This window comes from Numida meleagris, chromosome 1 (genome assembly GCF_002078875.1).
Source record: "Numida meleagris isolate 19003 breed g44 Domestic line chromosome 1, NumMel1.0, whole genome shotgun sequence".
Lineage (NCBI taxonomy): Eukaryota > Metazoa > Chordata > Aves > Galliformes > Numididae > Numida > Numida meleagris.
Genome location: NC_034409.1, coordinates 2,401,049 through 2,426,963, shown reverse-complemented (window position 1 = coordinate 2,426,963; position 25,915 = coordinate 2,401,049). Strand labels below are relative to the sequence as shown.

Below are 25,915 nucleotides of genomic sequence, written 5' to 3'. Positions count from 1 at the left end.
AGGTTACCTTTAGGAGAAGGCCTCTACCTTTCTCATTGATCTCTATGCAACATCCCCCTCGATACTGGGAATTTAGAAACACACCACTATGCAGACGCTTCCACGAGACCAATACTCTGCAACAAGCAGAAGCAATGAGATCACAGCAAGCCTTTCCTGTCTTTCAAAGTTCAAAATGAGCCCTGGATTCATACATATACACTCAAAGCATGGCATCTTTAACAAGCCTGAAAGTTTTACCATCTTCTAAGATTTCCACTTGAATTACAGCAGCAGTGGGAAAAGACCAAATGAGTCACACGGTCTGGAGTCTTGTCCTCTTCCCATCCCATTGAATCACATACAGGGAACTTGATGCAAGCACCAGAGAGCACAGGAGATGTGATTTGAAATGCACCTGATGTGCAGTACTGACAGCTCAACATTCAGATCAGCGGGAGGTGGATCTGGATACATCTCAGGCACACTTCTAGTCCCATTTTCTCCTCTCTTGTCCTGAGAGATTTCATGAGTTGTTACGCTGTGTCTACAAGGTAACATAAAGACATTGCCATTCAGTTATTCCCAGGGAGACAAGCTACCAGTGGGTCCTCTATGTGAAGAAAAGTGTCACGTAGGAATGAAGGAACACATGCAGTCTTGGATGGACCTGAATCCCATAATAGCATCCCACATACAGCTGTGGACTGACTCCCTCATTCATCTTCCACAGCTTTAACTTATAGGAGTATTAACTGTTGAAAAGAAATACCAAGCAGGAGATCTACAAGGGACATACAGCTTCATTTTTCAAAGCATAAACCAGCTCTATATAAATGGGTCAAGGGGAAATATTCCCACAGGCTGGAATATCTCATAACTTCTTTCTGACAGCTTTTCTGCACCTTCTTCTGAAATGAAGGCCAGAAAAACACTACAGGAGCTGGACTACAGATCCACACTGATTCTCTATTTGGTCAGTGATGATTTCTCCCCTGTGAAGTACTCAGGTGTCATCTTTATAATGGGAATTTTGGTCAGGGGGATGTGGAGCGGAGAGAAAGCAAGAGGCTGACACTTCTACATGCACCACATTCTAATTGGGGTCAAGGGATGCAACAGTTGGAGAGCAGCAAGTTATTTTCTGCATCACTGGCCTGTCAAAATATGTTTCTACCCAGATATAAGGAAGGAAAAGGACAGAGTCCGGGAACAGCTCCCTGTCAAGCCCGTTTTAGGAAACACGAGATGCCAGCATCTGCCACCTTGAGCTGGGCTTAGCAAGGTGCTTCACACCCTCAAAGGTTAACAGAGAACCCCAACCTGTTCCAAAAGGTCCAGGAGAAGTATTGGAGGCAGAACCATGCAGAAATCCTTCTCATGGGTAGCTTTTCCCATGAGATAATATGATGCATTTGTTGACATTTGATGGACTTTGATTTACCAAGCACATTTACCCTAATGTCCAGGGCACTGGGGTTCAAGGCTTACGCTAGCACAGCCAGGCAAGATTCCCAAGGCTCAGACAATTCAATCTGACCCAAACATAAAAACAGAGCAGTTCCCTGTGTAGCCAGCTCACCCCAGGAGAAATCCTTGCTACGTGTTTGGAAAGCTAAAGTCCCATTGAGCGATGTGAGCCAAATATCACTGCTAAAAATCATTGTTTGGAAAGCTAAAGACCCAGTGATATGAGCCCAAACCCTCAGGTGGAAAGGCTCTCTTTGATGATGTGAACAGCTAGGGCAACACAGGCTCAGTGTGGACAGAAGAAGAAAGAGAGAAGAGCTCCTCGTTTAATGATCACTGATGATCACCAGATCCCTTCCCATGCGTGATGTACATCCCAAACTTGTCTATTCCAGACAAACAGCAGTTTGGGATATTTTCATCCATCAAGAGCAGATCCCCTGCCCAAAGGTGTGGCCATCACTGAGCTTCTCACTCCACTAAGAGGCCTCTGCTGCACCTGCTAAGGACTGGGGAGCTGAAGGGCAGGAAGCAACGTGGGACAGTGACAGAAAGTGAAAATCCAGGAAAGGAAAAATATGTCAGAAAATCATAAAGCAGTACTTCTTTGATCACACATCTAGATGGAAAAGCAAAACACGGGGATATCACTCAAGAGTACAGACAAATCGGGAGAGAGGTTAAATTGGTAATTCCAGAGATAGGCACATCCGTGCACGCTCATCAAGGGTTCCTGTGCTGCGCGGCGATAAAAATACAGTTTAGATTTGATCCTGCAACATCACACCTAGGGCTAAAAACACAGCGCAGTGTTTGGCCAAGCTCGTGTGCTGATATTACCAAGAGGCAAGTACCCCAATTTAAGTTCCTCACCATCCTAGGAGGTGTCCAGGTCCCTACCACCAGAGCCAGGGGACACCGTGGAGGTACCCAGCTAGAAATAAACTCCTTTCCCAGCACAGCACAGCACACGCGGGGAGGTTCCCCACCTACAGCTCTTTATTAAGCCTCCCTTGCTCATAAATGAATAATGAGACTCCTTTAATTGAATTAATTCCAAACGCTGATCTCGGGATGAATTATCAATGTAAAACAGCAGCACAAGCACAGGGTGTTTGCACAGTGCTGCCAGCCACAACGGCTCGTTGGCTGCTTGCAAACGGGTTTTCAAACAATGGGATGTGAAGGGAGGGAGGGCCAGAACCCCAGAGCTTCCCTAAAGGAAGCTCATGCTAAGCTACTTCTTTTCTTGCTGCTTGCTGTAGCACCATTCGGGACCAGTCTACGCGTGCAAAAAGCCTCTCAAGACTGTATATTACAGTGGAGTTTGTGGGAGGCTGAAATAAAAAGCAGTCGTAGGTGAGACAGACAGAAAGATGCTGCTGATGTCCAAAGAGAGTAAAGCGTTATGAGAAAAAGAAAGAGCAACCGTGGCCAAGAGCTTGGACACAGATGCACAGGGCAGGACAAGCTCGGGGCTGCACCAGCTCAGTCTTATTTCTTTTTCACAGAAACACCTACTCTCAAGCAACTCATTGCTGAAAACACTGTTCAAGCAGAGAATTCAAGCAGCATTCCCTGAAACACTGGGTCAAGGGTGAAGGATCTTCTCCGTCTTGCACCCATGTGCCGCCTCAGAATAGGATCATGTAGCATGAGCCCAGAAAGCAAAAGCTGTTCCCACGCCTGCTTTTCCCAGCAGGCAGGTGAGAGAAGCCCAGCCATGCAGGAGAGCAGCAGACAGAAAGAAATGTGTCAGGCCATGCTTTATTTCCTCGGCAGTCGGCACAGTTGGTGGGGAGGAGTTCGAAGGGGGAAAAAAAAAAAAAAAAGCGTAGTGGAGATAACTGAGATGTGAGCAATGGTGCAGAAAACTCGATGGAAACAGGTGAGAAAAAAATACCCATACCCCTCCTCCCACCAAAACTCTCCCAGAAACACTCTCCTGGTGTGGGCAGACGTCCATGGTGCTGTTTGCTCCAACATCAGTTTCAACAGGACAGGATTTTCCCCGTTTAGCTAAAACAAACACAATCGTTACATGCAGCCTAGAGACTCGTCCAAAATAAACAGCTCTGCTGTGATGTACTGGCACCTCAGCAGCTTAATCCCACACTTGAGAAGGGTTCTCCATCCTCCAAGTTCAGGCTGGCCCACCTGTTGGCTTGGGATTACCTTCCCACTCCAGTTAATCCTTGGCACAGCCACCAGTTCCTCCACTAACTCATCCCCCTCCCCATGCACAGGCTCCATCCCTGTCAGTATTTTTGAAGGCTTTCCCCGAACATTTTTCAAGGAAAAGGGTAGGTTTTCAAGAAAAAGGGATAGATGTGGCACCGAGAGACAGGGTTTAATGGGCATGGTGGTGATGGGTTGATTGTTGGACTTGATTACCTCAGTGGTCTTTTCCAACCTTAATGATTCTATGAAACTACGATACCCTCACTCCAAGAAGAGTGAAGCTTTGCTGTCACTCCTCTGCAATTGCTCAGCTTCAACCTTCTGTGGTCAATCAAATTTTTTTCAAACAAGAGACAAAATAATAAAGTTGAAGCAAGGGTCTCAGTCACAACTTCAGAATAAGACTTTGATGGTATTAAGTCCATCCAAGGCCTGTCTGTTTGGGGTTTTTATGGCAGGAGGATTGGGTTAAGCGCAGACTGATTTTCCCTCTGCTGCATCCCAGCTCCAAGCAACAAGCTCAGGGAAATCCTGTTGGACACATCACACCCAAAGACAACACATCAGGTTGGATATTAGGAAAAATTTCTTCTCAGAAAGAATGGTTGGGCACTGGAACAGGCTGCCAAGGGAGGTGATGGAGTCACGTCCCTGGAGGTGGTCAAAAAGAAGGTAGATGTGGTACTTAGAGACAAGGCTTAGTGGGCAATATTGGTGGTAGATGGATATGTGGACTAAATGACCTTAGATGTCTCTTCCAACCTTAATGATTCTNTCCCTGGAGGTGGTCAAGAAGGCGGCAGATGTGGTACTTAGAGACAAGGTTTAGTGGGCAATATTGGTGGTAGATGGATATGTGGACTAAATGACCTTAGATGTCTCTTCCAACCTTAATGATTCTGTGATTCTACAATGATAACAAGGATGGGAATAGACGATAGGGTCTTACAAATCAAAACTGAAGAGCTGGCTGAGCTGGTTGAGGTGGTACTGGTGAATAATGAGTAGTTCATGCCTTATAAAATAGGTCCAGCACTTACAGGAATTTAACCCCCACCAAAGCCACTCCGATTCAAATATTCAATTCTGATCTTTCATTACACCACTACCATTAATTCCCGTGATCATAGGCAGTAGCAATAAGACTGTTTTCCCAGTCTTTGCATCCTTACTGTGCTTAATATCAATGCTACTGGAGAGTGGGTATACCAAGCACATCCAGTTAACGACGTGTTTATCCACATCTGTGCCGTGACCTTTCCAGCTTGGAAAATTAGCAGTTATTAGAGGTAGCTAAAATAAAATAAGTTGAAATAAAATAAAGTTGTCACAGCGTAATTAAACTCTAATTATTATTAAATTGTGACCTAAAAGAGATTCCATCTGTGTAATAGCCTTTCTTTAAATACATAAACATATATAAAAATAAACAGATCTCTTCCTCTGTAGGTGTAATTACGGAGCTCCATCATTTATTCACATAGCCACACTGTATGTATATTCCACAATGCAGCTACAGTAGGCGGCATACGCATGAGAAGAAAGTTATAAACTATACTTAAAACATGATCATTATTCAGAATGTTTGACAACTCAAATATCAAGAGATGCATTCGCATTGAAATTATTTTTTGTTTGCTAATCACTCAGATGCAAGTTTCCTAGGAGCTTCCCCTCCTCGACAGCAAGGTCCCAGAACCAGACCTAGCCATCTAAAAAGGCCAAGAAACATTTCCTGCCTGCCAATTAATAGCAAAGAAGAACTGGCTGTGCTCAAAATAATAAACAACACCAGTGCAAATTCCTCCGAGCAGCGACTGCGTGCTAAACTGCTGAGTCAGCTCCTCCGGAATGCAGAGCAAAATGTAAAGCAGCCATCAGAAATGCATTAAGGAAAAGAAATAAATAAACAAAAATGGGGAAAAAACAACCACCCTCATCTTCAGAACAAAATCCGAGGAGGCAGCAGTAGGAGCACGTTTTCTGCTGTCTCCGCTAACAAACCCTTTCATCAAACTCGTCTGCTTTGTGAATGTGAGTGAGGTGAGCATATTGCCTGTATTAAACATTTTTGGCAGAGGCACTGCTAGGCAAGATGTGCCTAATGCCTTCTTTTTGCTGTTTATGGAGCGGCAGGAGGAGAGGCAGGTTCAAGTGCTGCTCCATAGCACTGATTGTCACACATCACTCCAACGCTGGAGACACTTCCCACTGCAGCCAATGCCTTGGCTTTGAGGCTATCATTGGAAGCCCTCTCTGAGGTTGCACTGCTTTTCAACATCCCTTAGACAGTGTGCAAAATGCAGTCTTTGGGTGCTCCTGCTTGCACCAGCTTTGTGCACGGAGATGTGACGTGGTAATGCTCTGCTCTCCCAGTGCAGAGCAGTATTTTTGGCTCAACTTCTATGATACATGCGTCAAAACCTTGGCTTTCTTGGGCTGCACCGAGTGAAGAGGAATTGTCTTGGATCACACATAATATATATTAACTGTATAACATATTTTATGATAAGTTTTGTTGCTTATATATATCTTTTATTAAAGAGAGCAACAAAAACATAAAACAAGTGGGATATGTGACCCCGTTTTTGTGAAACCAATGCATCAGTCTGATTCACTGGAAGTAGCTGCAACTTTCAGCGAGCTCTCAAGGTATTCAACAGAGATTTCTAAAGAAGTTTTACTCTTCCTGTACTTCATCCTTGAAAAGAGTTGCTCACAAAGGTAGATATTGGCAAAAAGTGATTGTGAAGCAAGGTGTGTTTTCCTCTGGTAAGAAAGGTCTGACAAAAGTCCGGTATAGAGATACGATCAAATTTTTGAGCTGAATATCTGAATGCAACTCCATAAGTTCCATCTGAAAATTCGCAGGTCATGTATTTATGCCGACTGAAAATAGAGTCACAGGTATACAAAAAAAATTGATTTTTTTTTTTTCCCCGCAATCTGGAAATCTCGGATTCCTTTATCACGACGGAAAGCACAGCTGTGTATTTTTCACTCTTCACAGGACTGTGTTTCACCAGTGTATCAAAATGCATAAAATTATTTGCCATCACTCGAGTTAGCGCAGCACTGCACCCTCCCCGTGTCCTGGTTTAATCCCAGGCAGAGGCAATCACGCAACAACCTCACGTTGGTTGTTGCTGAGTGATGGATGGGCACCCGAGGCCATACCACTCAGAACCACCACCATGATGGTGCAGGGCACAGGGCGGTCCCAGTGTTGGCTGTTCCAGGCCGCATGTGGCCCACAAGTTGGATATGCCTGGTCCAGAATGTCATCTGTGTGCACCAGTGAGGATACAGACTGCTGGAGGAGGCGTGTTTCTGCCTCCGCCTTTGCTCAGCTGGGGTGTTCATGTCTGTGGTTTAGCATCCAGCTCAGCCCCAGTCCTTCCCATTCACCAACTATAGCCCATTGGAACTACCAGCCTGTCTGTCCCACCAGCAGCAAGAAACTTTGGGTCTGGACAACCAGAAAAAGCACATTAAGGTGATGATGATGCCTCCAAAGCTTTCAAACAGAATCCAGCAGCGTGGTGCCAGCAATGTCAGAGGCCTGGATTCGACCAAAACATCCTTTTCACTTCTACAGTACTGTGTAGCATGGCAGAGTTCTGCTCTCTGGCCCTTCAGCAAGTCCTAACATAACAGATGGAGGAGACAGAGGTCATAAAACTCATTCTCACGTGGAGTAGGTCGCATTTTGGAGAGGACACTGATGTACCTTCTTCCCTGCCCTGCTTTAAAGTGAAGCCAAAGAAAGAAATCAGGTGCTACTCAAGCAGCACTAGAAACGAAAAAGGTGAGGTTTGGGCTTAACAGAATCATTAAGTTTGGAAAAGACCTCCAAGATCATCAAGTCCAACCATCAATGCACCCCAATTAAACCATTTTTCATTAGAGAACACCAACTGTGCAGAAATAACTGCAGAGGGGTGACTGGCAAATGACCCTCCACATGGCATGAGTGAAATCCCAGAGACACGGGACTCTAAAAGTCATACAGGAAGAGTAGGATGAGGGGAGTCAGGAGGAGAAATGAACTGCAGAGAAGATGAAAGAGGTCCCACCAGCCACGCCAGTGCCCGAATATGGGGAATAATGTGGCTGCCCATCAGCACAAAGATCAAAAAGGTTTGGTCTTCAGAAACCAAAAAGCAAAAGCGCACAAGGAGAAGGAGAGCACAGATGTTCCCAGAAAAAGAAAAGTGGTTCCTTCTTTGAGCTACTATTTCACAATGATGGTTCTAGGAACAGCACAACACATATTTGCAGCTTAACCTTGCACATTTTTCATTTCCTAGTAAAACCTCCACTTGTAAGACACAGAAATAGCCAAAGGGCCATACAGGCTGGGCTGTTCAGGCATTGAAATGAGATGACTACACCATCCTCTGTGGCTTTTAAAGCTGACTCTCCTACATCCGGGCGCCTTAAGCAATGAGAGGCTATGATGGCAGAAGCATTCAGAAGACCCCAAACTGAATCACAAACAATCCAGTTTGTGGATATTGTGGTTGAGGTCTAGTAGATGTTGGTCTGTCAAGAGGATCCACCGAAATGCTCATAGGAGTTGCCAGGGAGACTGTAAGCCACTCATCTTAAGCCAACTCTGACTCTCAAAACACCAGGACAGGTAGACCCATATGAAAGGTCAAAATTTCAATCAGTGCTGCAAGTAGAGGGTACAAAACACTGCTGCGTACACAGTCTGAGAACCAAGCCTGCTTTCTCTGCCTGTGTATGCTCTGAGCACCGCAAGGAGCTCTCCTCCTGACTTATTCATGATGTTCTGGCGGTCTCACCAAGTTCACCCCAACCCAGCTCATGCAAAAAACAAAAGCTTGGAGCATCACAAAGGGCACTTCACCAGCGTGGCAGAGGGAGGAGAGAGTTCACAGTAGCTACGCTGCTCTTGCAGAGAGTGATCCAGCTCCAGGAGCTGCAAGATGCAGGGAGAGAAGGGGATGAACTCAGGACAGCTTCCATCTGCCTCTTCTGAGAAGTCAAGGACCTCCCACCAGGATGCAAAGCCTCTTCGGGGAGCCTTTTCTAACTGATACTCAGTAAGCACAGAAAGGGATGGTGTACTCAAGCTGCAAAGCTTCTACTTCTATTACCCCTCACATTCCTCCTTATGTGCATTAAGACTATAAAGAAAAAATTCTTAGCAGCCTCCCTTGCAAAAAGCACTCAGCTAGTTTCTATGTACAAGAATAGAAAAGAGTAGACATATAGTTTTTACATAGGAGAAAAGTTAGATATCTAATTTTTACACACTAGAGAAGAATAGATACATAGCTTTTATACACTAAAAAAAGAATAGAAAAAAAGTAGATATATAGTCTTACATACTAGAATACTAATCTGGCCTCCAGTTACTGCCACTGCACGTGATCAGAGCTTGCATCTTCCACGAGCTGATATTCACAGAATAAGGGACTGTTGCTTTATGTCAGAGAAAGATGAGGCAGCACAGAGGCAACTCTAAGGGGAGTATTATGGTCACCTGTGCTGTTCTCACAGCTCTGGGACACAACAGAACTGGCATTCAGGCTGGAAAGAAAAGAGTCAATGGGATTCAGGTGTTGGAGATTTGCTAATTTCCTACTTTTTCCTCCTGTCAACAAACCTGGGAGATATCCTCTCATGTCAGCACCATGAGGAGGAGATGTAATGCATGTGATACTGCCAGATGTGGTTGATAAGGTGGAAGACGTGAGATAAAGTTGCCTGCGCACAGCAGTCCACTACTATCACCAAGGGGAACCCTGTTTCCATTTAGCTGAAATCCTCTCCTCCTAACATTCGGAGATCTTAGCACTTATTTGCAGCACCCTTAAAAGATCTGCTAGATCCTCAAGAGGGCAACAACCCAAGATGTGGCCAGATATGATGCATATCGTTAACGTTATGAACAAGGAACTGCTTTGGCTTAAGGTAGATGCAAAGAAGAACAACATTCCCCTGGAGGGTAACACCTTTACTCCCTACAGGGAGCTTCCTACAGAGAGGACTTCAGGTTCTGGCTACATCTCACTCCTACCAGACTGTGCCCTGAGGTGGGGATGGGGACAAGCACTGCATCCAGGACAGCAACGCCTCAGGGTCACCACCACAACCCAGTCTGAAATGCAGCCCTGCTGCACCCTTCCATTCAGCAGAGAGGAACTGGGAATGGAGCAGGTGATGGTAACCCAACACTCGCCCCAGCTGCCTGGCTATGGTCAAGCTGTTATAAATAACATCATAGGTGACTATCACATAAAGCGGATGGAACAAACACATACAATGGTTTGGAAGCAGGGGATGGAGATATAAACAAAGCTGTGGTTGAGAGAAAATGAAATCAACAATGAGACCAGATCTCAAAGAATTGGTTCTAGAACTCAACCAGGCTGCTGGAAATTATAACCTACGGATTTTGTTTCTGCAAGGAATGTGCCACAATCCTAATCTGGGTCTACAAAACTTTTAACTTTTACATCTCTAGAAAGGAAAACTGAGGCATTGTTTCAGCAAAGAACTGAGAGATCCAACAAGAATAGTATCCTCTAAAGGTACCACAAAAAATACTGTGTACGTGTGAATACACACAGCCACCTGCCCGTGATAGTGGTTGGCAAATACCAATAAACCTGAATATCAAAGAAAGAAGGGTTTGAGTTCTGCAACATCCAACTTTTCATCTGTTTTCTTCTATCTAATTCAGCTCTACCCATGACACACCAGCTGCCATTTAAAATAAGTCTCACACTATTTTAAAATACCCTATGCTCATGCCAGCAGTAACTCTGTACCCCACTACAATAGCCCTGTATTTATAGCCATGCTTTCCTTGTGCTGACCTCCCTTGTCTTGCCCCCAGCAGCAGAGCTAAGATATCTCATCTCCACGAAGAGAGATTTTATTATTTTAACAAGCTGTGGCAAAAACCAGACAACTTCCCCATTTCTACTCAGGAGTGAATTTCAGCCACACAACCACATGCCACATCAGCACAAGCCATACAGAATTTTAGCCCTTATCTTCACTTGAAACGACAGGGTAAAGCCTCCTGAGAGTTAACACAAAGCTGCAACTGCTTCCATTTGAGCAGTAATTGAAAATCAATATGATTGGTAGTTTGAATGCTCTCGTGCTTAAAACAGAGGCCTAGAAGTCAGAAGTAGGAGCGATTTCTTCTCCTGTTCCTAATCTGAAAGAATCATATCATACTGCAGAATCATAGTATGGCTTAGGTCAGCAGGGATCTTAAAGATCATCACACTCCAACCCCCTACCATGGGCAGGGTTGCCAGCTATTCAATCAAGCCTTGTTAAGTTCTCTGGGCCTGGATTCTACCACCAACAAAATGAAGATGATCTGCTGTTGAGTTGTTATTCACTAGAGCTTAAAAAGAGCTGAGGAACGTAGGCGTGAAGTACACATTCATGGAGAATGAGTTATTATCAATACATTAAAGTAGGAAGCAATGAGGGATGCAGAGCCTTCTTATTACTTTCTTTTCAAGGAGCATCAAGGGAAGCTCTGCATCAACAATCCTTGCTTGACTAACCCAAAGCAGCAGTGTTGCCAGAACACCTAAACTGAGATCAGCATCAAAGTGCTTAAGGTGCTGTGCAAAACTTACGTCCCAAGAAACCAGCACAAAGACTTCACACTTCCCATGGGGTTGAGGTTTTCTCTCAAGAAGATGCTGATGACAACCTGCTTCCTTCTCTAGCACACATCCAAGTGTGTCCAGCTCCACCAACCAATACAGATTTACTGTCCCAATGATAAGTAAATTGCAACCCCTTTGTTTGCTCCCTCCACCCATTTCCTTCTCACTTCTCACTACTGTATGATCTCAAAGGTTCAGAGAAGGAGATGCTGTGTGGACAGCTGTCAGGGACATACTCCATGGTGTTCAGAGCATTGGGAACATCTCTTGGGAGGGACCCCACCTCTGCTGTCAAAATAATCACAGAATCCCAGGGGTTGGAAAGGACTTCAAGAGACCATCAAGTCCAATCGCTCTGCTAAAGCAGGTACCCTGCAATAGGTTGCACAGGTAGGCATCCAGACAGGTCTTGAATATCACCATGGAAGGAGACTCCACAACCTCTCTGGGCAACCTGTTCCAGTGTTCTGTCACCCTTACTGTAAAGAGTTCTTCCACATATTAGTACGGAGCTTCCTATGTTCAAGTTTTAGGCCATTACTCCTTGTCCTGTCGCTACGCACCAACGACAAGAACCTGGCCTCATCCATTTGCCTCCCACGTCCCTTTAGATATTTAAAAGCATTTATCAGATCCCCTCTCAGTCTTCTTTTCCCCAGGCTGTACAGACCCAGTTTACTCAGCCCTTCTTCATATGGGAGATGCTCCAGGCCCTCAATCATCTTTGTGGCATAGTGGACATTGCTGCATTACCTGACCTTTGCCCTGTGCCCTAGGAATGGCACTTTCTCATTACATAGATCATGGGTAAGCTCTGGAAAGGAAAGACTCATTTCACTAAAGGGGTGAAAGGCTGTGCTGAAGGAGAGGAGGGAGGAAGGTGGAATTACCAATGCAAACACACCTGGGTCACAGCATTCAGATGCTGACTCTGGTCACAGCACTGGGGATGGACTTGCTGGTGAGCTTCCAAGGATGGAGCTGACAGTCCCACTTTTTGTAACTGTTCCCCAGATTTGCTCGGTGTGAGTCCCCACTCCAAAAAAGCAAGAGGCACCTCTGTCAGTTTGCATAATCAAGACCACACATGCAAACATAAAACCAAATACAGTCCTAGAAAGACTCTGCTGCAGAGGAACAGATAAACATACCACTAGTTGAATCTCCTACCTCCCTCCCTTGCAGGAAATGCTGCATGCTGCTGCACAGTCACCCATCTCCTAGAAGAAGCTTAAAGCAAACTGGTGTTCCACTGTGAGCAGAGTTGCACCAAATTATGACTTATTTCAACAAGACACATTGCTCCCCTGTCATGGGGACTGCTGAACATGTATTTTAATAATACCAGTGAACACCAGGGAGAACATCTTATTCCTTTATTACAGTCCAAGCAGCACAGTTGCTAAGTTGCTACAGTAGTCAAGGCTGGTGGCTTGTGCAATATTATCTGAGCTAGCTCACACCTGGCCTTCATCTCCAGCTGCCAAGCAGCTCCAAAGCAGCTGCCTAGATCCTGCTGGATCCAATCTTCTGCAAATGTGGGGTGGTGACATAAACCTTGTGTTCCCAAGGACAAGCAGCCTCAGTGGAAAGTCTCATTTCACCAAACCCTGCTCAGAGCACAGCTTGGAGATGTCATTAAGAATCCAATCAATGTGACGTCATGGATGTAATTGAATTACATGTATGCTCAGCAGACCCTTTCCACTTGCTACCTTCATTGGCTAATGGAGAATTATGATGGATCATACACAGGGATATATGAAACACGCATGAATAACCCAAGCATGCATTTTTAATGATGCAATCCCGATAACTTCCCCCTCCTAACGAAATCAAAATGAATTAAACACAAGTAGCTGTCAGTGGCTTAAAAAAAATATTTCATCATTTAAATGGCAACACGAAATGTTCACTTGAATTGCAGTGGGACTAGGACCGTTTGTTGTAATGATACCAATTAACATAGCTATTCATTTAAAGTTTCCAGTGCAAAAAAAAAAAAAACGAGCAGCTTGTGTGATATTAATGGTAGGGAAGAAAGGTGGCAATAATGGATTACAGGAAGTCAATAGGATATGAATGGATAGTTCAAATGAGTTTTCTGACATTGGTTGGACAACCTCCACAGAAGACTATGTTCACAGAATAACAGAATATCCCAAGTCGGAAGGGATCCATAAGGATCGTTGAGTCCAACTCCTGGTTCAGACATTTATTAAAATAAAACAAGCACAAAACTGGCAAATCCAACAGTGAGAAACGTTCCAAGTCAATCAGAGACCACCAGACTGCAGAGTTCTCTCTTGAGACACCACATTGGACATGTTAACCTGGACATCCCCTCTCAATGGTTCAGCTACACAAGCTTTTCTTTGGGATAGGAAGTATCAGAAGAATTCCTGAGGTCAGCTCCACACCTGCATTCTCTGATTTAACTGATCGTAAGTAAAGGGAATCGTGTAGAGGTTGCCTTGCATCTTAGAATTGCACTTTGCATTGCTACTGACCTCATATAGATACAGTGCAAGAGCTACCTTGGACAAGTGAGCAGTATGGCTCAGATCTGAGTGCCCTCATTACCAGCATCATCTCAATATTCTTCCCTTTTTTTTTTTGTTTTGGACATTCTACACCATCAGTATATGAATTACCTAGCACAGCCTTAGTAAAGATTATAGGTTGACCTACCCAAACTAAAACTACTCAGATTTCTAAGTAACTAAAAGAAACAGAAGGCAGTTCTGCTAATAAATAAATAAATAAATAGTAAGCCTCTGGGGACTTCTGAAGAATTCAAGTCATAAAGAAGTAAAAAAAAAAAAAAAAAAAATTCCTGTTTTGCAGATCACAAGTTTCTACCACATTCAGTGAAAAACAACCATTTTTGTCTCACAGAGGATTAGTAAAAAGCACAGTGTTACAGACCTTGTTCCTAATTGCAGGCAGGCTGGACACACTGGCAAAGGAGAGAGTCGCTAGAGATACCAATACCTATCTCGTAATAAGCTCATTAGCTCTAACACCAGCCCCCATGTTCCACAAAAACTGTCCCAGGGCCCTTCTCAGGATTTTTGCTGAGCATGCTTAAGCAGAAAGCCTCTTGGAAAGCTTGTAGAGAGGAAGTCAATATGCTTCAAAACACCCAAGCAAAGGGTCATCCCTCACAATTAATAGCAAGGGAGTTAAATAAATAAATGAGAGCTTGTTTATCTTCTCCAAGTGGGTGGCTAGCATGCCTCACTTGCTGCTATAAGAACGTGGCATATCAAGCACTAACAGCAGACTCTGGAGTAAAAAACAATTCAAGATCAGAAAAAGCCCTTCTTTCCCAGGTGTGGCAGGATGACTTGTTAAAGGGAATAATCCCACTGTCATCCTAAGGACCATCAAGTTACACCTTCTTCTGTGCCACATCTCCCGTAGCCTGTGCAACTCGTTTGCCATCACTTGACTACAAGTCACATTCAAGCTTTCCGCTGCAGTGCCTCACACTGAGTCAGATACTGCTGCACGATTCTGCACTAGCAGGGCACTTCATCACACTCCCCTTAAGCATTTGAGTTACTTACATAGGAAATAGATGGTCAGCTGTCTCCAGGGAACGATATAAGCGATGCTTTGAAGTCCTCTGTCTACATAAGTCTGGGCAACCTGTCTAGGAAGTGATCCGAACCACTTTCTTAAATACCTCTTTTCCAGGTAAATCCACTTCAAGCATTCAACTACATAGCTTGAATGGCTTTGCCCTCCCTGCAACTCAGGGATAGTATCACTTCCATACCTGTCAGGAGAATAAGTATGTTATTGATTTGATCTCCTAGGCAGCCAAAACCTACAGCAGGAAAATCCGAGCATCCACAACGTGAAACAGAGATGACCACAGTCTTGGTTGGAGCGCCAAGATTTCGCCATCCTTCTAAAGCCAGCAAGAATTTTAAGAGAACTTAAGAAAACTTAATTTCTACATCTCTGACTCAAAACCCGAAGTCACCATTCGCTTCTCACAATGGACAGTACGTTTCTAAGAGGATGGAAGCACTCTCCCTCGAAGGGCTCATTAGTGGCCAGACCTGTGAACTGTACTTTGCAAACAAATCACTCCCCCATACGCGTGCCTCCATCCCTTAGAAGCGTATTACAGGCTTCCACTGAAAGAGTTCAAGCTAAGGGGATAATTTTTCCTTTCTCTATTTGCTCTGCTCAGACTTCAGTGTCGTATGTAAATGTTAAATCACAGCATAATTTAGAGATGGGTTTGTTTATTTTAAAGAGAGTCAACTCATCTTTTGTTACAGAAAAACAGAGGGGGGAAAAAAAAAAAAAGATGCTTCAGCTTTGGTAAATTTCAAAAGCAAAATCACTTAATAAAAAGCTGCTCGGTGACTGCACATCACTGGGAGATGTTTAAAATGCAAGCAGAGGGTTTTTTAACTGTTCCCGAGAAACACTCCTGTCAAATAGAACGAGGGCCAGGAGGTTAAAACACAGCCATCATAACCTTTATTGCTTCATTTTTGTGAAGCCATTAACCACAGGAGGACCACAGATGTGCCACAGCTCCAGCAGCTGGAGTGAAATTCAATACCCACATCAGAACCTAATTTATGGTCAACCTGTTGGGAGGGGGCAGGGAGGCCAAGGCTCAGCATTCCTGTCTACCACACGGTGGGGAAATCACAGATGCACGCGAGTCTATGAAAAGCTGAGCGTTGAAAGAACTCAGCCAAACTCCCTGCACAAGGAGGGAAGATTTAGACTAGATACAAGGAAGTTTTTCTTTCGATAAGGATGGTGAATCACTAGAACAGGTCACCCAGAGAGGTGGTGGATGCCCCATCCCTGGAGATGCTCAAGGACAGGCTGGATGGGACTCTGAGCACTTGATCTATCTGTAGGTGTTCCTGTTCAGGGCAGGGGAGTGGGATTAGGTGACTTTTAAGGATTCCTTCCAACTCAAATTATCACATGGAAGGAGCCAGCACTTGCAGTGGCGGTGAAGTTTTACAAGTGGAAAATTTGCATATGAAAGCAACTGAACCCCAACAACACAGAGTCATAGAAGGGCTTCGGTTGGAAGGGACCTTAAAGACCACTGAGCTCCAACCCCCCTGCTGTGGTGGGGCTCCAATCTTCCAGCTTGGAACTGATGGGTCAGTTGTCCATGAAGCCTTGAGATGAAATCAAAGTGCCCGAGGGCAGGACATGCTCATTGCAAGTGACAGCACATTCTCTGAAGAACTCACAGGCTACGGAGAGAAGAGCGTAGGAGGCATGCAGACAGTGAAGTGTTTTGCCTGAGGTCATGCAGCAATCAGCAACAGAGCCAGGAATGGATCAAGGGTTCCTTGCTCTGCCACTATGTCATACCAAGCTTTTCCTGACTACCTTTTGTGCCCTCGTGTTCTCCACATCATCCCCAATTTGAGCTGGCCTTTCTGATCAACCGCCTGTTCTCAGATCCCTCTAAGGAGCTCACTCCCTTCCACGCTTTCCCTTTTGACATCTCCCTGCTCCAGTTACTTGTGCTGTTCTGATTGCAATGTCCTGGATATAAGGACCTCCTGCAACTGGAACCATCCACCTAAGCACTTTTGAAGGCACCTTGATTGCATCTTTGCATACTTAAACACTTCCTTTCCTCTTTAATCTGTCCCATGCTACTAACTTGATTCTCCAAATCACCTGGAAGCATGATGAGCACTCAAGAATATACTGCTGAATTGTGCCCTGTCACCCAGAGTGCTACTTGCTCGGTGATACAATGATATGGCACAAAGCCCTGCCCACATGCAGTGGCTGAATCCTCCAGGATAACACCAGAGCCAGCCCCAGGATCGCTGCGGCTGTCAGATGTGCAGTCCCAAGGAGAGACCAGGCTGCTCATCCACTCATAACTCTGCAGCTGCTGGCAGAGCCCCCGGTCACTGCAGATGCCATAAATCCTTCAGGCTCCCTTTCCCTTTTCAATGAACTTCGGGGGGTTTTGTTGCTGTTTTTGTTGTTGTTTTGGAGTTTAGTTGCTGTTGTTTAGGCAAGGGGGAGCATTGCTTTTTTGTTTTCCTACGCTTTTAGCATTTTCAGGAGTATTTGTGTTAGCATGAAAGACTCAATCACTCAAGGGTACACATGTGCCAGGTTTGCTCACAGCCCCTCCTGGCTCCAAAACCACATGAGCTGACACTGCAGCACAGTTTCCACACTCTCAACCCATCTTCTGTACGCTTTTTGTGACCTCCACCTGTGTGGCCCGCTGCCCAGCCAGGTAAACACACATGGGCTTTGTAGAAGATGTCGGATAAGACACTTGCATTGAAGTGAAGAAAATACAGGATACTGCAAGGAACAAAAGAAATGCCCCATCCCTGGAGGTGTTCAAGGTCAGGTTGGATGTGGCCCTGAGCAGCCTGACCTGGTGTTTGATTTAGTGGCTGGCAACCAGCCCACGTCAGGAGGGTCGGAACCAGATGAACTCTGAAGTCTCTTCCAATTCAAGCCACTCTATGATTCTAAGATGAAATCAGATGTATCCTACAAAAAGCTGTTTCTTGCTACCTGGACAGAAAAGACAGATATCTGCATCCACAGGGGGTATTATCAACATTCTGTGATACAGCCCTCTCAAAAAATGGAGTCCATGGAATTCTCTAGCAGAGACAAAAACTCAACCTGAGTTTCTTGCATTTCAGTCTGATGCTCAGATCAAACCACAGATGGACATCCAAGATGAACAAGGCCAAGGAGCCATCTATGAGAAACAAAACTGTGGAGGCTTGAATGAAGCTGATTACGGGAAAGGAAGAAATGGGATGGAGGAAGGAAAGCCAAAGAATTCTAAAAGACAAAGTCAGAGGAATCATGCAAGGCAGCTATTGGAGGAAAGGGACCAGATGAAAAGAAAGCTGAGGAAGTGAGGTCATATGCCCTACAAGAGGCAGGAAACCTGAGGGAAATTCAGGAACACGTACTGAGTAGTTTAGTGAACAGATATTGGGCAAATTTTGAGGACACCTCATCCCCAGTTTAGAGTGGATTTGAGGAACTCAGTCCTTTCCCAAACCACCTCTTTCCATATCTCTATTTTAATAACTACAGGACAGATAGGAAGATTGGACACGAGTCTAAGGTTACCTAGACAGCTGGTGGCACATCGAGCATCACCAAGAGACCTCAAGTCCTACTGCAACACAAACTTTGTCACAAGCGGTGGGACTGAGCTGAAATCCTGGAAGAGAACTTTGCAGGAATTCAGCTCAAATTCTTAAGTTTGCAACTCCATCCTACTCAATTGATAAATGTAATAAATATTATTGTTAGACTCTATAGAAGTCCCTGGAGACATTCAGCATCAGGCCGGACAGGGTGCTGAGCAACCTGATCTAGCTGTAGGTTCCCTGTTCATTGTAGAAAAGTTGGTCTAGATGACCTTTTAAGGGTCCCTTCCAACTCAAACAATTTTATGATAATAATATAAAATAATAGTAATAGCAACAATAATGATAATGCACCAGTAGGTTTGGAAACAGGGTGACAACACCAATCTGTGCATCCTGGAGGTGTGAACTACAAGGGAGCTGCTTAGCATGGGTTTCTGTCAGGAGGGAGAAAACAGACAAGTAACAGCCGAGCTCTTCTCAAGCAATTAAAGAGCAGTTAATGAAATCACCTGCCACAGACAGAATCGACAAAACATAGAAAATAAGTCACATCAGAGTCTGCCAGAGCATCTCTGGCACGGACCAGGGGCCTGATGGCTGGTGTATATTTAGTGCCAATGATATCATCTTTCCTAGTGGGGCTTGCCTTCCGCAGTGAGGAGAAGGGCAGCACGTCTATTGCAATGTCAGTGTGAGCTTTAAAGAGGAAAGCGCCTGAGATTTCCTTAACAGGGAAGAAAGCAGCACAGTGGTAGCCTGGGCTAGATCACAGAGTAGGAGACAGGCAGAGCTTGATCAAGGTGAAAATCCAGGGGAAAAAAATATAACATCCACGCTGGTATCTTCAGCACTGGTGGATGACACTGTGATAATTTTGTGGTTATTTGGGCTACGCTGACTTTCTTCATCATAAACTGGGATGGCATATAGCTCTGCAGGAAGGACACAGCTCAGATCCCCCCCAGTATCCCCCAGATTCAAGCTAAGGATTAATCTTTGTTAGCATTGGAAGGCATATAACACCTTGGTGAATGGTCCTTCATCTGCATAAACAAGCATTACGCCAACAATCTGCTAAAAGTAGAGCATGAGAACACTAATTGCAATAGGTCTTCTCATCTCTCGCCCCCTCCCCCCCATCATCACTTCATGTCACTGCCAGTCCCCAAAATTCAAAGATGCAGAAGTCAGACTCAGCTAAAAACACAAGACTGGCTTAAAATCGTGAATTAACAATTAACTCTCGGTTTTAGCTTGTTATTATAATTACTAACAATTAGTGTCAGGATGCATTTGGGGCTTTTGACATTTGGATGTTAAATTTTTCTTGCTTTCCCCCAGCCCAAGCAGCCCCCTCCCCTTAAAATAAAGATTTCTCAGTCACGCAGCTCAACGCTGAAGTCATATTACAGCTCTAAATGAACAGATGTAATTCACCAGGGTAGCCCTGCACTACTCCACCATTCTAAAAATCTTTTCTTTTTCCACTATATTATCATAATTTATTTCACTACTGGGGCTCCCAGGTGAGTTCAGTTCTCCAGTTTCCAAGCAGGCAGAAATGCTAACCTGGCAGAAGTAGTTTAACTAAGAGCTTAAATGCAGCAGTCTCCCAAGATCTTGCAGTTCTCCATATACTGCATGCTAAGATAGACGTGGGAGGAAAACAAAGATACAAATTTGGAATGTCTTTCTTTCCATGAATAGTAAGTTAGCTAAAAATTCCAAATACAGGTGGGATTTGGGGAATTCATTTACATCATCACAAGGGGGAGAAGGGGTTTGAAAGCATCAAAAGATTTTGACTTCCCCATCTTACGGCAGAAATATCTGTGAGATGAGAGCTAATTAAACCAGAGAAAGGAGAAAAGGGGAGAGGAGGGAGGTCATATAACCATAAATAGTTGTTTTGTAGTCCATAAAAGCTTTCAGAGTTCTGCAGACTTGTTTGCTTTGCTGAAAAAGACGAGGGAACTAGCACAAGATTTGATATGATGCTGATGTGAGTTTATTGGTTTAGAAGTTCCCCCTCTCCCTCATTTTCCTCTGTAAGAAAACAATAAAATGAATTTTCCTCATTGTAAGAGAGAGAGAGAAATGCTCAAGCCTAATGTGATGCCAGGGCCCTATCTCTTACCAGCACAGAGATGCTGTCTAAAGGGCAGGGAAAATGCATTAGCATGCATGACATCTCCTTTTCGCTCAGGTTAGCTCTATCATCAATATGTTCCCTTAGACCCCAAGGAGATAAATCGATTGCATATGAAATCCAAGAGAAGCCAACAGAAACTCGTAAGCAGTGGGGAAAAAAAGATCAAAGTGCCCATAGTGTGTGAAACCACATCCATCCCAGCAGATATCACAAGCAATAAACTCCCCTCGATAACCCAGCCTTAATCAACCATATGACAAATGAGGCAAACATCGGGAGATTCGCAGAGTGCCGGTCGCTGTGTTTAATTAGATTTCATTGGAACGATTCTGAAAAATTAATATGATGAGGTCTCCGCCACTCTCAGCGATAACCTTTTGCCCGACATCGCTGAAATTTATTGCCGGGATCAGTTCGGAAAAAGTTACATGAAGTCAAAGGGAAAGATGATTCCAGACTACAGCCACAAGCATCCCAGCAGGGTGAGACACCAGCATGACTGGCAACAGAAATAGTGGTTTGCATTTCCAGGATGCCTTAGACACAACAGCGCTGGGGTCCTATGCCAACATGCCACATCAGCTCTAAAAGCAAGCACCCACGGAGCTTCCGAAACCCACTGAAGTCCCCTAGGAGTTCATGTTTTGTTACCAGAAGTGTCCCAGCCCTGTGAATCATCAGCAGAGCACGTTTGGCATGAAAGATTGAAACCAGAGCTGAAACCCACACATCAGTGGTTCCCAGCTTTTCTCTCGTCTTTGCTTCTCTTGGCACTTCCAGGGTCCCAACCCACCTCCCATTGGAGCCTGTGAGTGTGCGACTCATTTCCAACCTAATTCCATGCTCACCACACCAAAAGGGATCCCGGTTTCGAGGTGATGGTGCATGCTTGACACAATGCTGCTGATACATAAGAACAGCTCTTAACAGGAGTTATCTTCCGTGAGCTGTGTCCTAAAGATGGGATCTCTCCATTAACACAGTTCTGCTGTTTAGTCAAGTGCAAATACCAACACGGCCAGCACATCTATTTCCTTTCGAAGTCTCACACTGAAATCCTTATCCAACTCAATCCCTTTTAATTTAAGAAACAAATGATCTTCCTAGGGGTCAAAGCTGGTGTAACACTGGCCAGTACACAGAAAGCCAAGCGATGACAGAGGCAGGTTCATGAAAAAGGCATTAACCTAGAGTTAACACTATCAGAATATAGTGAAATCTACAGTGTTAACTGCTGCTGTCACAGCTATAGCAAGATGTTTTCTTTTCACCCTGGACATAGCATCCCAGAGGGACTTCGCTAGAGCCACAGCTTTGATTAATAGTCGTGGTCTAGCCTTCAACCCATACTTCTACCCCTCACCCAGCAGTGAGCTTTTTTAGTTTCAGGAAAGGCCAGGGAGCTGCAGCTCTTCCGTATGGTTTCATTTAGGAGAGGCGAAAGGCTACTGACAGGGTTTTGGCAGAAAAGAAATAAAAATGACAAGTGCCAGACCAAAGCAGGAACCCCAAATCCTGCATAGCAACACACATCTTCACTCCCACAGATGTCATATGGGTTGGGGTCTACAAAATCCAGCAGAGCTCTCTCATGCTCCCCTCCAGGCTTCATACACACAGGCCCTAAAACCAGCAAAGTTTGATTGTCTTCGAGCCAGGCTGCCACCAAGACAAAATGACAGATGATGCAGTATAACAAGCCAAAGTCGTTGATCCAAACTGAAGGAAGCACCGGGGGGAAGAGCTCAAGTTGTATAGGAACAAGGAGATTTTATCTCCACTTTCCTTCTCATTGACTTCACGAACACCACAAGACTGGATACCACTTTGCAGAGACTATTCCTTAACTATATTTGACAGTGTCTCTTTGGAATAAGGAAGCTAATGGTCTGCACAAGTAACCACAGAGCAAAACTGAGCTACGCAGCAGTGTTCACGGGTAGTGGACATACAGACAGCACAAAGCTCCCTAACAGGGGTATACAAACACCACAGTGATGCTGACAGGCTGCCATGCACTGGAGGGCCTGGATGTATGCAGGGGAGAGGCTCTTCAAATCAGCTCAAGCTGAAAGTCATTCATCCAAACAAAGGAAGACACACTCCTTTTTGCCTTTTAATTAAGAGTTGGCTCATAAATCAAACCTCGTCCCTACTCTCAAGGTGTCAGCTGAGGGAAAAGCTCTTTTCAAATAGCCAAGGGGCACCTTATGGAAGCCATGGTACCTTTCCCAGCTCCACTAAAATGTCTCGTTACACTACTTTTTATTTGCTGTTACAAATTCAACCTGACTTTACTAGAAACTTCTCCAAACAGTTCCTGTATTTTGGAGACTACAAGGGGATAATTGGCACTGGAACAGGCTGCCTAGAGAAACTGTGGATGTCCCATCCCCATAACTGGTTCAAGGTTAAGTCAGGGCTTTTGGCAAACTGATCCGGAGGGAGGTGTCTTTGCCCATGGTAGGAGTTTGGAACTGGGTGATCTTGAAGGTCTCTTCCAACCCAGACCATTCTATGATTCTATGAATTTCTTTGAAAACAGGGGCCACAGGACGCATAAGCAGAGCAAGTAGGAATCTACTCCCTGTTAACCCCCAGAAACAGCCTGCTATGGGTCACAGGCTGAGCAGAGCCTCCCCCAGTTTAAGCATCACCAGTGGAAAGGAGAGTTACTGTTAAACTAAGCATTTCCCTAAGTTTCCTCGAGGGCATCCACAGCTTATTTCAAAGAAAAGGGTTCTTTGAGGTGGGCTGGGGAAAACTGCATAAAGCAAATTGTTTTCACTGAGCAACAGCCAGAGAACAAAGCCCCAAACGAACATCCTTTACATGTACACACACATTATATATTTATATGCAGCTTTAAATACACTTGTAATTTCAGGGAAAAAGCATGGATCTTCATCAATGACTATTCTGTTCCTAGTCACTCTGACCCTGCTGTTGTCTCTGCACAGCAGCCATTCCTAGCACTTGGGAGATGAGCTAACTGTACAGCAGATGAGTGCAATGAGAGTCCAGCTTAAACTCTCAGCAAAGGCCTGGACAACATAAAATGTTAAGAGTGGAAATAAACTTTTTATGCAATACATACCTCATAGACACAATAGGATTCTGTGATGAGCAAGCAGGTAGATTGGTTTGGAGAGCACAGGGAACTGAACCTGGGCCTTAATGTCATGCTTAGCATCCTCACCAGCACTCTGTTCCCATGCTCTGCACCCATTCTGCTTCCTTCCTAAGATGGGAGCTGTCCAATTTTGATGGCTACATCAATACCTATCTGCAGCTGAACCCGAGATCTGTCACGTCTCCATGATCACAGAACCATTTGAATTGGAGGGGGCCCTAAAAGGTCATCTAGTCCAAGTCCCCTGCACTGAACAGGGACATCTACAGCTCAGTCAGGTTGCTGAGTGCCTGGTTCAGCCTGACCTTGAATAAGATCTCCCCCAACCTAAGCCATTCTATGATTCTTTGAGGCCAAACAAAGAAGATGAAGACGAGACAGACTGCAGAGGTGATTCTGGGCACAGACCTAGCTGCAGGATGGTGAGGGGGACAGAGTGAAGGATTGTGAAAGGAAGAGATGGATGCACAGTGCCTTATCAGGGACTTGCTGTTCTTTCAACTGGCTCCCTGATAACATATGGAGCTTAATCAAATATGCAAATGATGTCCTATCTAGAGACAAGGAAAATAGAGAAATAAACCCAGACACTATGCATTAAAACAAGCCAATGAAATAATGGAGCGGGTAAAAGGTTTCCTCTTTTTGATAAAATTATTTCAAAAGATTAAATTAAAGCAAAACTAATTAGGAGAATCGCACTTAAGCCGACTTCCCATAAGAAGGGTCAGCAGGCAAGAGGCATTCAAAGGCAGATGCAAGAGGCACTTCAAGGGCTCCCTGAGAAGTCATTATCCCAATGAAAAGGAAAAGGGACAGAAAGAGCAGGAAGGAATGACAAGAGCCATTTTGGCTGAGCATCCATCCGGGCATTAGATGGAGTGGATAGGAGCTAACAGCCTCTCTTTGTCACCCTGGAGAGCACAAGTGGCAGGTGAGGACCAAAGCTGGTCACCTAATGTCCCTTCCAGAGGGCTTCTCAGGGAACAGAGGGATGAAGACAAACAGAAGTATATAAAATGAAGGGCAGAGGGATGTATCTTTTTATTTTCCCCTTGTATTGTTTCCATGAACAACATAGCCACATCAGGTGTGGCAGCCTGAACACCTCCACACATCTTGCACAGAGCCAGCAACACCGCACTGAAAATCATCTGCTGTGACGAGGCAGGTGACAACAGTGTCACTGCAAGCCATCCCCTTGGGAGGCTGCAGGGACCCTGGATTTCAACAAGGTAACCGGCAGCAGGACCTGCAGTTGTTATCTATCCCTTTGTGTCTGCTTTTGTCACAAACATCCCCCTTCCTGCACATCCTCAGCCCACTGTGGGGGAATCCAGCTCTGCTGCTCTGGGACTAGAAATCTGTCAAATTCAAGCTGCAGCCTCTTTGAGGAAGGCACTGAAGAGCTGACAGTACAGCCTGCTGCAGTGGGTCTGCTGGAGTCCACTGCAGTCAGGAATAAAAATGCTCAGAGCAGCACCAGCAAAACAGAACACATGGCAGCAGCCAGCGAGCACCTCTGGGCTTTGAAGAGCAGATTGCATCTGGAGGGATTAGGTTCACACGATCCCATCTCTGACAAGGCACTGTTAAACCGAGACCTCAAAAACACATGTACGCAAGGCACCCAGCAAAAGCACAGCCCAACCAAACCCTGCCCACCAGCATAAAGATTGCTGAGCAGTCAGAAAGCAGGGAGAGGTACTTGAGGGAGAGACAGGGAGAATTAATTGCTCTCTGCCAAAAACCATGCTCTAACTCTTGTTAGAAGCAGCCACCTCCCTTGCAGACTAAAGGGAGCGTTCCTACTGCAGTTAAACAATGGAAGGAGCAGCAAGCTCACTGCAGCGTGATGCCCTGAGGAGCTGTAGCTAGAAGTCTCAAGGCAATGGACGTGAGGGGTGTGAGAGGTCAAGCAACCACTTGCAGTGATGGAGTAATTAGCGAGTGTTTAAAGCAAGTGTTCAGCAGCAGAGCACGGATACAGGTCCTGTAATGTGGTTTAGGGCCTGAAGTTTTGCAGCTGAGGATGAACCACGGGGTAAGCTAGGCTAGAAGGGACTTCGAGGTTTCTAATCCAGCTGTGCTTAAATTTCATGAAGCTCCTGTCAGCCCGTATCACGGAGTTACCTCTGGATCTGTGTCCGTGACAGGAGGAAGCAGGTCC

At 45.0% G+C, this 25,915-nt stretch overlaps 1 protein-coding gene across 3 annotated transcripts in view; it reads right to left on the bottom strand.

The window, feature by feature from the left end:
- Positions 1-25,915, bottom strand: part of PLXNA4 (plexin A4) — a 468,858-nt gene that overhangs the window by 386,498 nt on the left and 56,445 nt on the right. The window lies entirely within an intron of this gene.